Source organism: Hippopotamus amphibius, chromosome 1 (assembly GCF_030028045.1).
Source record: "Hippopotamus amphibius kiboko isolate mHipAmp2 chromosome 1, mHipAmp2.hap2, whole genome shotgun sequence".
Taxonomy (NCBI): Eukaryota; Metazoa; Chordata; class Mammalia; order Artiodactyla; family Hippopotamidae; genus Hippopotamus; species Hippopotamus amphibius.
In genome coordinates, this window is record NC_080186.1 from 26,300,949 (window position 1) to 26,314,645 (window position 13,697).

The following is a 13,697-nucleotide window of genomic DNA, read 5'->3' on the forward strand; positions in this document are numbered from 1 at the left end:
GGCAGGGAAGGAGGCAACCAAGATTGGGAGAGAGGAAGGCTAAGAGGTAGAAATGGGGGTGGGCTGTCCTGGGTGTCCAGTGAGTGAGGTGGGGGTTGGGGCAGACAGAGCTGAAGAGGGAGGAGCAGACAGAGCTGGAGGGGGAGGGAGGCAGGGAAACAGGAGGCTGCTTCTTCATGGTTCCCAAGTTAGAAGTGGAGGGCTGGGCCGCTGGGGTCAACATTGCTGTATCTTTCCCCTGTTCCATCCTCCTGTGATCCGAACTCCATAGTAACTGAGACCAAGCATTCTTGGCTGTGTTGTCCTGTATGGTAGCCACCAGCTACATGTGCTTTTGAGCCCTCTAAATGTGGCTCATCTGAACTGAGATGTGTTGAGATGTGTAATATGAGGGTGAGTCAAAAACTATCTGCATTCTGGCTACAGAATTTACAGAAGTTTTCATATAACTGGAGTGCGGATAGTTTTTGACTCACCTTCATATATACGTCAGATTTTGAGTACTTATATGGAAAAAATGCAAACTATCTCAATATTTTTTATTTTGGTTACATCTGGAAATGATAATATTTAGGATATATTGGGTTAAATAAAATATATTGTGAAAATTAATTTCACCTGTTTCTTTTTGCTTTTATAACATGGCTACAAGAACAATTTAAAGTGCTCGTGCAGCCTGCATTATATTTCTGTCAGACAGCACGGTTCTAGGGCATTTGAACTAGAAAAGACCCCGAAAGCCTTGTTTTATAGGTGAGGAAATCAGATCCCACAGGCTTGTTCATGGTCACCAGGCAAATGTAGCAGCACTTGGACTAGGATCCAGGCTTGTTGGTCCCCATCAGTGCGGGGCCTTCTCCAAAAGGTCAAGCTGGTCAGACATGGCCAAGTCTGTGCACAGGCATTAGGTCACCCCCCGGTATTGCATAAGAAGCATGAAAGGCATACCTGTTGCCCTCATATCTACCTCTTTTGCAAGCCCAGGGCCTAAATGTCCCCATTATTTCTCTTGTCTGGAAGGCCACTGAGTGATGGGCCACGTGCCGCAGGTGAAAGCAGTAACACACCTGACCTCAGTGGGCTGTAACTGAGCAAAGCTGAGTCTGGGTGCTGGGAACTGGGAGGAAGCTTCTTAAGCTGAAATAGGTCGAAGGAGAGAAGTCAAAGTCACAGTTTCAGCCTAGATGTCCCATCTCAGGTTTCAAAATCTTGTCAGAGTTTATCCCATTGAAACCTACTCATGCGAAGATTTCAAGGGAAGTTGTGCCCATTTTCCAGGTAAGGAAACTGAGGCTTAGAATGGGAACTTGTCCAGAAGTCCTTGATCCAATAAACAAAGAGCTAGAATAGCAGATGCCTTTCAAGCAGACTTCCTCATGCTGCTTCAGTGCTCTTTCTACTTAATAGCCAAAAGCCAGGTGGCTAGAGTACAGGGCATTAACAGGAAGGCGACTGACCACTGGTGTGAGCCTTTCCCACTCTCTTGGCCCCAGTGAAGAAGATAAAGAAAGACTCTTGGGAGAATAGGATCAAGATGGCGGAGTAGGAGGAAGTGCGCTCACTCCCTCTTGCAAGAGCACTGGAATTACAACTAACTGCTGAACAATCATTGACAGAAAGACACTGGAACTCATCAAAAAAGATACCCCACATCCAGAGACAAAGAAGAAGCTGCACTGAGATGGTAGGAGGGGTGCAATCCCATTAAAATCAAATCCCATAAATGCTGGGTGGGTGACTCACAAGCTGGAGAACAGTTATACTGCAAAAGTCCTGAGGGTTCTGAGCCCCACGTCAGGCTTCCTAACCTGGGAGTCCAGCAACGGGAGGAGAAATCCCCAGAGAATCAGACTTTGAAAGCCAGTGGGATTTGATTGCAGGACCTCCACAGGACTGGGGGAAACAGAGACTCTGCTCTTGGAGGGCACACAAAAAAGTGTGCTCGTCAGGACCCACGGGGAAGGAGCAGTGACCCTATAGGAGACTGAACCAGACCTACCTGCTGGTGTTGGAGGGTTGCCTGCAGAGGTGGGGGGCAGCTGTGGCTCACCGAGGAGACAGGGACACTGGCGGCAGGGGTTCTGGAAAGTGCTCATTGGCGTGAGCCCTCCCAGAGTCCGCCATTAGCCCCACCAAAGAGCCTGTAAGCTCCAGGGTTAGGTAGCCTCAGGCCAAACAACCAACAAGGTGGGAACACAGCCCCACCCATTGGCAGACAAGCAGATTAAAGTTTTACTGAGCTGCACCCACCAAATCAGATTAAAGTCTTACTGAGCTCCACCCACCCAGCCCTACCCACCATGAGTCCCTCCCATCAGGAAGCACCCATGAGCCTCCTAGATAGCTTCCTCCACAAGAGGGCAGACAGCAGTATCAAGCAGTATCAGCAGTATTTCAACTTGTGGAACTGAAAACCACAGCCACAGAAAGACAGAGAAAATGAAAAAGCAGAGGACGTTGTACCAGATGAAGGGACAGGATAAAACCCCAGAAAAACAACTAAATGAAGAGGAGATAGGCACCCTTACAGAAAAAGAATTCAGAATAATGATGGCAAAGATGATCCAGGACTTTGAAAAAAGACTGGATGCAAAGATTGAAAAGTTGCAAGAAAAGTTTACCAAAGACCTAGAAGAATTAGAGAACAAATAAACAGAGATATGCAACACAATAACTGAAATGAAAAATATACTAGAAGGAACCAATAGCAGATTAACTGAGACAGAAGGGCGAATAAGGGACCTGGAAGACAGGATGGTGATAATCACTGATGTGGAAAAGAATAAAGAAAAAAGAATGAAAAGAACTGAAGACAGCCAAAGAGACCTCTGGGACAACATTAAATGCACCAGCATTCACATCATAGGGGTCCCAGAAAGAGAAAAGAGAGAGAAAGGACCCGAGAAAATATTGGAAGAGATTATAGTTGAAAAATTCCTTAACATGGGAAAGGAAACAGCTACCCAAGTCCAGGAAGCGCAGAGAGTCCCAGGCAGGATAAACCCAAGGAGAAACACGCCAAGACATATAGTAGTCAAATTGACAAAAATTAAAGACAGAGAAATGTTATTAAAAGCAACAAGGGAAAAATGACACATAACATACAAGGGAACCCCCATAAGGTTCACAGCTGATTTCTCAGCAGAAACACTGCAAGCCAGAAGGGAGTGGCATGATATATTTCAAGTGATGAAAGGGAAGAAACTACAACCAAGAATACTCTACCCAGCAAGGATCTCATTCAGACTCGACGGAGAAATCAAAAGCTTTCCAGATAAGCAACAGCTAAGAGAATTCAGCACCACCAAACCAGCCCTACAACAAATGCTAAAGAACTTCTCTAAGCGGGAAACATAAGAGAAGAGAAGGCCCTACAAAACCATAAGCAAAACAATTAAGAAAATGGTAATAGGAACATACATATCAATAATTACCTTGAATGTAAATGGACTAAATGCACCAACCAAAAGACACAGACTGGCTGAACGGATACAAAAACAACACCCATATATATACTGACTGCAAGAGACCCCCTTCAGACCTAGGGACACATACAGACTGAAAGTGAGGGGATGGAAAAAGATATTCCATGCAAATGAAAATCAAAAGAAAGCTGGAGTAGCAATACTCATGTCAGATAAAATAGACTTTAAAATAAAAAATGTTACAGGTAACAAGAAAGGACATTACATAAAGATCAAGGGATCCATCCAAGAAGAAGAGATAACAATTATAAATATATATGCACCCAATATAGGAGCACCTCAATACATAAGGCAAATGCTAAAAACTATGAAAGAGGAAATGCAAGGCAGAAATAAAGACACAGATGTAGAGAACAAACACATGGACACCAAGTAGGGAAAGTGGGGAGGGTTGGGGGGGATGAATTGGGAGATTGGGATACCAAGTAGTACACTCTAAATATATGCTGTTTATTGTCTGTTAACCGAATCTCAATAAAAGTTCTTAAAAAAAAAAAAAAAAAAAAGAAAGAAACTCTTGGGTACTTCCAGTAGAGACTTTCCAATGCTGATTCACTCTTGGTCTCTGCGGGATTCTAGGGTGTGGAAGGAGGATTTCATTGGCTGCTCCAGACACACAGGCAGCAACTCCCCATCCTGTCCTGTAACCTGAGTCAGGGCCAAAGTCCACACAGTGCTGCCCCTCCCAGAGCGCTGACTGACCTGACTCAGTTCTCTTGTTCTCAACCTCTGCTGTGTGTGCTTCTGAGAGGCTCCTGCTCCACAGTCCCTCCTGGACCTCCTCTCACTGCGCATGGAGTAAGAAATAACTGTAGCTGAATTCTCTGAGGCCGAAGTACTCAGGGTCAGGACCACTTCTGCCAGGCCCCCCTCACATGGATGATTTTATTGGTCAACTTCTTATACACTCTGGGCAGCTGCTGTTTCCTTGAGCCAACCTCTTCAGACTCTTGCCCTCCCTGCAACCCATCCATCCAGCCCTTTAGAAACCCTGGTCCACACTCACCACCCCAGGGCCTCCATCTCTTCACCTAGCCCTTGCTGCCCTGCCGGCCTTGTGGAAGCCTGCCATTCTCAGTGGACCCTGTCCCGGGCAGCCCTCTTGGACAGGCTGCTCGCCGGCCCATGGCCTGAGCTCCTCTCGGCAGCGAGGCAGGGCTGCTGCCCTCCTCACTCCTTGCTGCTGCCTCCAGATCATCCCTTCTGTTCCTCCCTTATGCACGTGATCAATCACTGACAGCTAATAGCTCTAAAGGCTCACATTTGTCCAGTACCTCAGGCACCCGGCTGAGGACCCTGGACGATGTAATTCCAGCCTCACTCCAGTTCCAGGAGATTGTGTTGTCATCATGCCCGTTAGGAGGCCAGCGCCAAATTCACAACTTGCCTCGGGTCACGTGCACAACTAGTTACGTGGGAAAGTCCAGAGTCTGTCCAAATCTAGTAGTTTGACTCCAAGGCCTTGCACTCTTAACCTTGAGGTCCTTCGAAGCTCACGCCTTTGTTGTGAATCCCGTTCAAACGCCTGTATCATTTGGTAGCCTCTTCCTGCCTGTGCCAGCCCCACCCCCTGGACCTGCTCCTGCCCTCACTGAAGACTCCCTCCTCTGGCTGGCGTCTTCTTCTGTACCCCAACTCTTGCCATCGCCCTGGGTGACTTAAACATCCCCAGGAGGGCCATGCGGGCTTTGACTTCATGGCCGCCTCTGCCACTCCAGCTCAGCCGCATTTGTCCTTGAACCCACACCTCTGATGTCATCAATCCAACTAATTGGGACACTAAGCTCTCTCCTGAGCGCCAGGTGTGCATAGCTTACTGCTTGGCTTCTCCTCTGGGCTGATTCTCCCAGGCTTGCTCCCCAGCCTCAAACCCTTTCTTTTTCATCCCAGGAAAGAGTATCATCATCCACCCAGCTGCTCAGGCCAGGTATCTGAGAGTCACCCTTGAATCCTCTCTCTCCTTTGCCTCTGTAACACATCACTGAGTCATGTGAATAAACCAAAAGACATCTTGAATTCACCCGTTTCTCTCCATCCTCATTGCTATTGCCTACTTCCTGGCTGCCATCACCCCCCGCCTGGTTGACCGCAGCTGCCTCCTAACCTGTATTCCTACTTCTATTCTTGGCCCTCTTCAACCCAAGCTCCAGAAGTTGCATATTTTTTTTCTTACATTGTAAATCATGTCATGTGATTTGCGCTTGCCTTCTGTCCTACACTGTTCCCCTGCTTTCTCATACTTCAGCCACTTTGGCCTCCCCTCTGTTCCTGCAACAGATGAGCCCTTTCCAATCTCTGTGCCTGCAGTCCACACTTCTTGAATTGCTCTTCTCTGCATTCATCACGTGAATTCTAACTCCCACTCATCTTTCAGGTCTCAAAAAAAAGTCACAGAAAGGCAGTCTTTAACTCCTATCCCACTTTTCCTCATGACCCTCATTCCAGTTCGTTATTACATGTTTATTTCTTAGTGTGGTGAACACTCCTGGTTGCCTCCCCTTCCTGAGTACTGTAATTTTTGTTTAGGTAACTAGTTCCTCCCATGAAGCCCAGATGCCTCAGGGCTTCCCCTACTCCCACTTCCAGACTTAAACCTGCTCTATCCAAAGGTAATCCCATCCCCCTTGTCCCGTTCTCCGTCTAGGAACACAATCATGTCATTGGTGATGACATTCCTATGATGACAGGAAATGAATGGATGATCAGAAATGGATGACCCACCATCAGAAAATCTACAAACAGTAAATGCTGGAGAGGGTGTGAGGAAAAGGGAAACCTCTTGCTCTGTTGGTGGAAATGTAAATTGATACAGCCACTATGGAGAACAGTATGGAGGTTCCTTGCAAAACTAAAAACAGAGTTACCATATGACCCAGCAATCCCACTCCTGGGCATATACCCAAGAACACCATAATTCAAAAAGACACACGCACCCCAATGTTCATTGCAGCACTATTTACAACAGCCAGAACATGGAAGTAACCTAAATGTCCATCAACAGATGAATGGATAAAGAAGATGTGGTACATATATACAATGGAATATTACTCAGCTGTAAAAAGGAATGAAACTGGGACATGTGTAGAGACATGGATGGACGTAGAGACTGTCATACAGAGTGAAGTAAGTCAGAAAGAGAAAAACAAATATCGTATATTAACACATATATGCGGAATCTAGAAAAATGGTACAAATCAACCGGTTTGCAAGTTAGAAACAGAGACACAGATATAGAGAATGAACATATGGACGCCAAGTGGGGAAAGCAGGGAGGGTTGGGGGGGAATGAACTGGGAGATTGGGATTGCCATATATACATTACTAATAAGAAAAAAACCGCAAATTTTACACTCTAAATATATGCAGTTTATTGTCTGTTAACTGCATCTCAGTAAAAGTTCTGAAACAAAACAAAAAACAAAAAAGAATTGGATGACCCAATCTGTGGCGACAAGATGAATAGCAGGTTGCTGGGGGTGGGACTAGAAAATTAGTTTCTGAGCTTTAGTACCTTGGGACTAGGCTGCCTGGAGCCAGAGTCACACACAGAGCCTAGCTGAAGGAATCCAAGAGAAATGGAGCTGGAGATGCTGGCTAAGTCAACGCCCCCTCAGCCCCCAGACTTTGTGATGTGGGCCAATACATTTTCTTGTTATGTTAGTTTGAGCAGGGTTTCCTCTTCCTTGCAGCCAAGAGAAATACACCTAAGGACTTTTGGTCTCTAGTATGTTCTTTCCTCAATCCATCACCTCCTTCTTGTTTTCATATCCCTTTCTACCCAGCTTAAGTGCCATAGTTTAGAATTTCAACTATTCTTACCCATAGCCTTGCATTTCTTCTCGCTGTCATTTTTTTACATCTGCCTGGCATCATTTCAGTCATCTAAGAATCCAATAAAGCAACCTCTCTATTACCTGCTTTCACGCTATTGACTTTTGCTAGAAGAAAAAGAAACCTTTATCAGAAAGATTGGTACCATAATAAATTCATGGTCAATTAGGTCCTAAACAATGTTCAACAATCATGCTATGAGGTTGTTCATGGCAGCAGTATGATGATAAAACATTTTATAATCAAAACATCCAATAAAGGGAAATGTGATACAAATTACAGTACAGGCAGGCAACACTAAACCAAGCAGCCAGTTACAATGTGAAAAAAATACATATACACAATGCATATAAAAATGCCCGCAAAAAATTGTTAGCTGACAAGAGTAACATTACAAAAGCGTGGGCACAAAAGCACTCTGACCACATTAGCACGTTACTATGGTAATATCCAGGTGCTAGAATTATATGTTTTATTGATAACATTTTGGTACTAATTAACATTGGCATAGTATTTGCTTTGTCATATAAAATACATAAAATTATTTCAAAATTCTAATACTGATATTACTATGAACAATAAACAAAGTAACATTTAAGATTCCTTTGCAGTTCTTATCCTTAGAATAGATCACTAAATCAGAGTTCTGTATTCAAAAGTGACGTTATTTTTTTGTGCTTCTTTTAGAAAAATTGAGTTTTTTTTTTCCCTCCATTTGGCAATTGTTTTAACACATCTTTATTGGAGTATATTTGCTTTACAATGTTGTGTTAGTTTCTGCTGTACAGTAAAGTGAATCAGCTACATCTATACATATTTCCCCATATCCCCTCCCTCTTGAGCCTCTCTCCTACCCTCCCTATCCCACCGCTCTAGGTCATTTGTTGCTGTTTGTATTTAATGTAAAGTTTTTTAAAACTTTTAAAGCTTTAAATATTTGGATGTGTAAGTTTACTTGGTATAAAAGTTTAAAACTTGGGAATTCCCTGGTAGCACAGTGGTTAAGAATCCAACTGCCAATGCAGGGGATATGGGTTCCATCCCTGGTCCGGGAAGATCCCACATGCCGCGTAGCGTAGCAACTAAGCCCTGTACGCCACAACCACTGACTGAGCCTGTGCTCTAGAGCCTGTGCTCTGCAACAAGAGAACCTGCTGCAATAAGAAGCCCGCGCACCACAACGAAGAGTAGCTCCCGCTCACGGCAAGTAGAGAAAGCCTGCGCACAGCAATGAAGACACAAAGCACCCAATAAATTAAAAAATAATAATAATAATTAAAAAAAAGTTTAAAACTCTATAAAGAGAGATGTACTGAAGGTTTCTGCTCCCATTCCCACCATCCTCCATAGGTAATGAGGGTTAACCCTTCCTGCCTTTTTTGGCAAGAAGAGCAAAATGTGTATATAAATTATTATTTGCCCTTCTATCTCTTATAAAAAAGGCTTTTTACTATGGAAAAAAATTAAATATATACACAAGTAGAAAGTATAGTGACTGTTCAGCTTTCACAATTACCAACTCATGACTATTCTTGCGCTATGTACGTTGTCACCCACTCCCTCCAAAGATCACTTGGAAGCATATCCCAAATGTCATCATTTCATCTGTAAATATTTCAGTATATAGCTCCAAAAGATAATAATGCCTTTGACAGTAAACATACCCATAATACTCTTATCACACCTATCATTTAAAAATTATTTATTAATATAATGCAAATATTCAGTTAGTGTTCACATTTCATAGGTTGTCTCAAAAATGTTAAGAAGAGTTTGTTTGAATCAGGATTCAGATAACGTCAATACCTTGCAACTAGACTTAGGGTTAGGTCATTTCTTCTGAGGATTTCCCAGACTCTGTGTACTGTTAGTTGCATCCCTACGGTATCAATGACCTTGTTTTGTTGTCATCTGTATCATCTGCAAACCGGTGTTTAGATCTGGAGTTTTGATCAGATTCAGATTTAACTTTTGTGTTCTTTTGGCAAGAATACTTCTCAAGTGGAGCTGAGTGCTTCCATCAGGAGGCACGTAACAATGTCTGGTTGCCTTCCTTTTCTGTGATATTAGCAGTTATTGGTAGTCATTGTCAGGGTTTATTTAAGAGGGGTTTGAAAATAGTGATACTTGAATTCTATTCTTCATTTATTATAAAGAGAAACTTCCCCTCCTTAACGATTTGGTGACCCTGAAATACATTTTATACAAGAAAAGCAGGGTAAATGCTTGCTTTTCCCCCCTTGCATTTACTGGTTATCAAAACAATGAGTTGGCTCCTTAGCATTTTTCTTAGGTGACCAATGAGTCTTTTAAAAAATGTTATTATAAATTCACGCATTCAGACACATTTACTATGTTTCCATCCATTGCCTTTATTGTTCTATTATTATTATTATTGATGTTCAAATTGTCCCAGATTTGTCCAGTGGGAGGATTTTGAAGTTGGCTCTTGAATTCCCTTGACATGACACTAGTAGTCTTTGGTAGCTTTCTTATTTTGAGGAGGACAAGATTTTCCATGTTCATTTTGTACATTTTCTGCCCCAGACATGAAATCAGCTGTTTCTCCAAACAGCCTTTATTCCTTTTACTAGAAAATAATATTTAGAGACCACAATCTAGAGGCTAAGCATGCTTATTACAACTGGATTGTTCCTTGTTTCTAGGCCTTTTCAGTGGATAGAGCTAGAAATACACACATACATACATACATATACATGTGTATTTTAAAGATAAAGTTTATGCCATGAGATCATAGTGATATTTCCAATTCAAATTCATCTATCTTAAGCATGAGGACTTCCTTGGTGGCACAGTGGTTAAGAATCTGCCTGTTGATGCAGGGGACACAGGTTTGATCCCTGGTCCAGGAAGACCCCACATGCCATGGAGCAACTAAGCCCATGCACCACAACTATTGAGCCTGTGTGCCACAACTGCTGAAGCCCGTGCACCTAGAGCCCATGCTCCACAAGAGAAGCCACGGAAATGAGAAGAACCATGCACCACAATGAAGAGTAACCCCCTCACTGCAACTAGAGAAAGCCCGTGCACAGCAATGAAGACCGAACACAGCCAATAAGTAAATAAATAAATTTATGCCAAAAAAGAAACCAAACCAAACCAAAACGCATGGACCTCCTTTCTTCTTGAGAAGAAATCCCGGTTCCCAACAACACTAGCAAAATTATTCATACGCTTTCCCCCATCATACACAAAACAATGCCAAAATAAAACACTACCACTATTAACATAAATAAGATTTCTGAAAACAGTTAATTTTTTGCAGTTCATTTTGTCTTTAGTTCTATCCTGCTAGGGATGTACAGTTAATTTACTGTATTTATATAAAATCATTTGAAATTATTCCCTTCTGTGATCATTCCAACTCCATAAGAAGGTGTGTTTATTTCATTTTGCTTTCAACTTGTAAATTTAGTCCCCTTCTTTATTATACAGAGTGCCAAAATATACACTCTTCTGCCCTTAGTCTTTTTCATGTAATATTATATCTTGAGAATCATTCCGTATTAGTTCTTGGCTAGCTGCTTCATTGTTTTTAACAGTTGTGTAACCCTTCATTGCATGGATGTACCTTGGCTTATGCATAAGTCTGCTACTGACATACCTTGAGGTTGTTTCTAGTCTTTTGCTGTTATAAATAATGCTGCTGTGAGTAACCTTGTGTATATGTTATTTCCTATTTGAGGAGGTCTATCTTCAGAAAAATTCCTGCAAGTGGGATTGCTGGGTCAAAGTGTAAGTAATTATGAAATGTTGTTATACATTGTAAAATTCTCCTTCATACCAGCTGGATTAGCATTGCCTGAGAGTGTTTCCCTTACGTCTTTGTCAGCTGACTGTTGTCCAGCTTTTGGATATTTGCTGATCCAATAGGTAAGAAACGGTATCTCTGAGGAGTGAAACTGAGCATCTTTTCATATATTTAAGAGTCTTTGCTTATCTTTCTTTTCATTGTTTTTGACTACTAACTTATGACTTTTTTTTTTTTATGGTAAGTAGATTGGAAAACTGTTTATCATCATGTAGTAAGTTACACAAGGTTATGATTCAAGCTGATAGACAAAACATAAACTAGATTTAAAGTGCTGTATTAAAAAACAAAAACACGGTTTGCATTTTGGGGTAATTGAAATGTAGAGACCTAACACTAAAAAGAGTGAAAAAACACATGTAAGATTATCATTCTGTAATTGTGCTGTTTAGCTCTTTTTACTTCTAGGCGTGTAGTCTTATTTGGAGAATGACAGTTAGCTGGTCAAATTTATGCTTAAGACATTTATCCATACTAAACCAGAGGTTTCAGAGATGAATACCAGTCAGTATTCTGAATTCTTTTATGTTAAATACGAACATTTTCTCAATACTACCCTTAAGTCACATCTCATTTATCTTCTTCCTTAAGAACTGCATAGGCTTGTTTTAAAGAGCTTAAACACCTGTGATAAACTACAGTTTGCTAAGAGTAGAGGTACTCTGGTTAATGCTCAAAATGCTGTGGCCAGAGGAAAAGCAAGCATTATTAAATATGAATGCAATCCTTACCAACACAAATTGAACCTTTTTTTTCAATAAAAAAGCTAGTCCAAAAAAAGGTCTTATTCTATAAAGACTTATCATTTCCAAATCACAGTGAGAAGGAAACTTAAGTAATTTACCAATTTTGGTTTCTACTATGTGCCTTAAAGATACCTCACTGAAAACTGGTATCTGACACAGCAGGATGACATATGCAGAATGTGATATTGTAGTGACAGTACTGAGGCTGATTGTTGCAGACATATTTAAACACTGAGTATTAAATGGTTACATCCTAATTATTTATACAGAACATTGGTCCAATAAAAAACATAGAGAACAGCAGCTGAAAATTTCTCTCATTCAATGTTCAGAGATAAATGGGTTAACCATTCTTTCCATTATTTTTTCAGGTAAGTCCTTTTTTTTTTCCTATTTAAATCTGATGGCAACTGAATTCTGGCATTTTTTCCAAGCTACGGTATGAAGAGGATGCTGAAGGCCATCACAATACAGCATACTGCAACATAAGGACTCTTCCGTTCACCAACTTTGGCACATTTCCAAAATATACCCAACAGCCACAGTGAGGCCTGCAAAGCCCCAACCACATCACCCTTCTGGGCGCAGGGCGGAAGAGGTGTGCCGTGACTCTTTCTTTTTTTTTTTACTTTTTTTCTCAGTTATGAGGGATATTTGCATGAATGTGTCACACCTGCTTTATTTCTTTATTTTTAATAAATTTATTTATTTATTGGCTGTGTTGGGTCTGCACTGCTGTGCATGGGCTTTCTTTAGCTGCGGCGAGCAGGGGCTACTCTTTGTTGTGGTGCATGGGCTCCTCATTGTGGTGGCTTCTCTTGTTGCTGAGCATGGGCTCTAGGCATGTGCCTTCAGTAGTTGTGGCACATGGGCACAATAGTTGTGGCTCGTGGGCTTAGCTGCTCCACGTGGGATCTTCCTGGAGCAGGGATCGAACCCATGTCCCCTGCACTGGCAGGTGGATTCTTAACCACTGCACCACCTAGTTAGCCCCCACAGCTGCTTTAAAAAGAACTATATTCTCTAATATTGGGTTGCAGGGTTTGACACATGTTTGTTATGGACTTGGGTCCTTGGGACTCTTAAACAGTAGAACTTGGTAAGAGGCCAGACTAGGAGTTCAGGCAAGGCTTTCCTGGGACTCATTCTGCAGCACGGGGTAGTGAAAACAAGAGGTTCCCTTGCTTTCTCTCTGAGGAGGGTTGGCTGGTTCCTTAAATGGGGTGAGGGTAGGGGCGGATCAGTTGATCAGGCTGAAAGGGGGCTTGGGTGGTCTTCCCATCCCCTTGGTGGTGCTGTGTGTAGATATCATGGATAGCACTCTGGTTTTGGTCCGGGCACTTAGAAGTGGCAGTTAGTTTGTGTTCTTTTCATATCTTTTTGTTCATAATTGCCCCAACTGAGCATGTATGCATTTAGTTTTAGTCCCTTGTAGTCTCTTTGTATTCTGTTGCTCAAGGAGACTTTGTCTAGGTGCAAGCACTCCAGTAAAGGGTCCCAGGTCCCAGCCTATCTCATAATCACAAAAACATCCTTATGATTATTTTGTTTACGTCTTCTATTGCTACAACCTTACTACTACTACTTCTTCTTCTTCTTCCTCTTCCTCTCCTTCTCCTCCCTCTCCTCCCTCTCCTCTTCTTTCTTCTTCCTCCCCTCCCTCCTCCTCCTTCTCCTCCTCCTCCTTCTTGTTTTTTTTTTTTTGATACCTTGATCTATTGTGTCCTGAAAGTGATGAATTAAAGGTGTGTGTCTATTTCTCTTTGCACCTCCTAGTTTCTGCTTTGTGAAAGTGGCTGC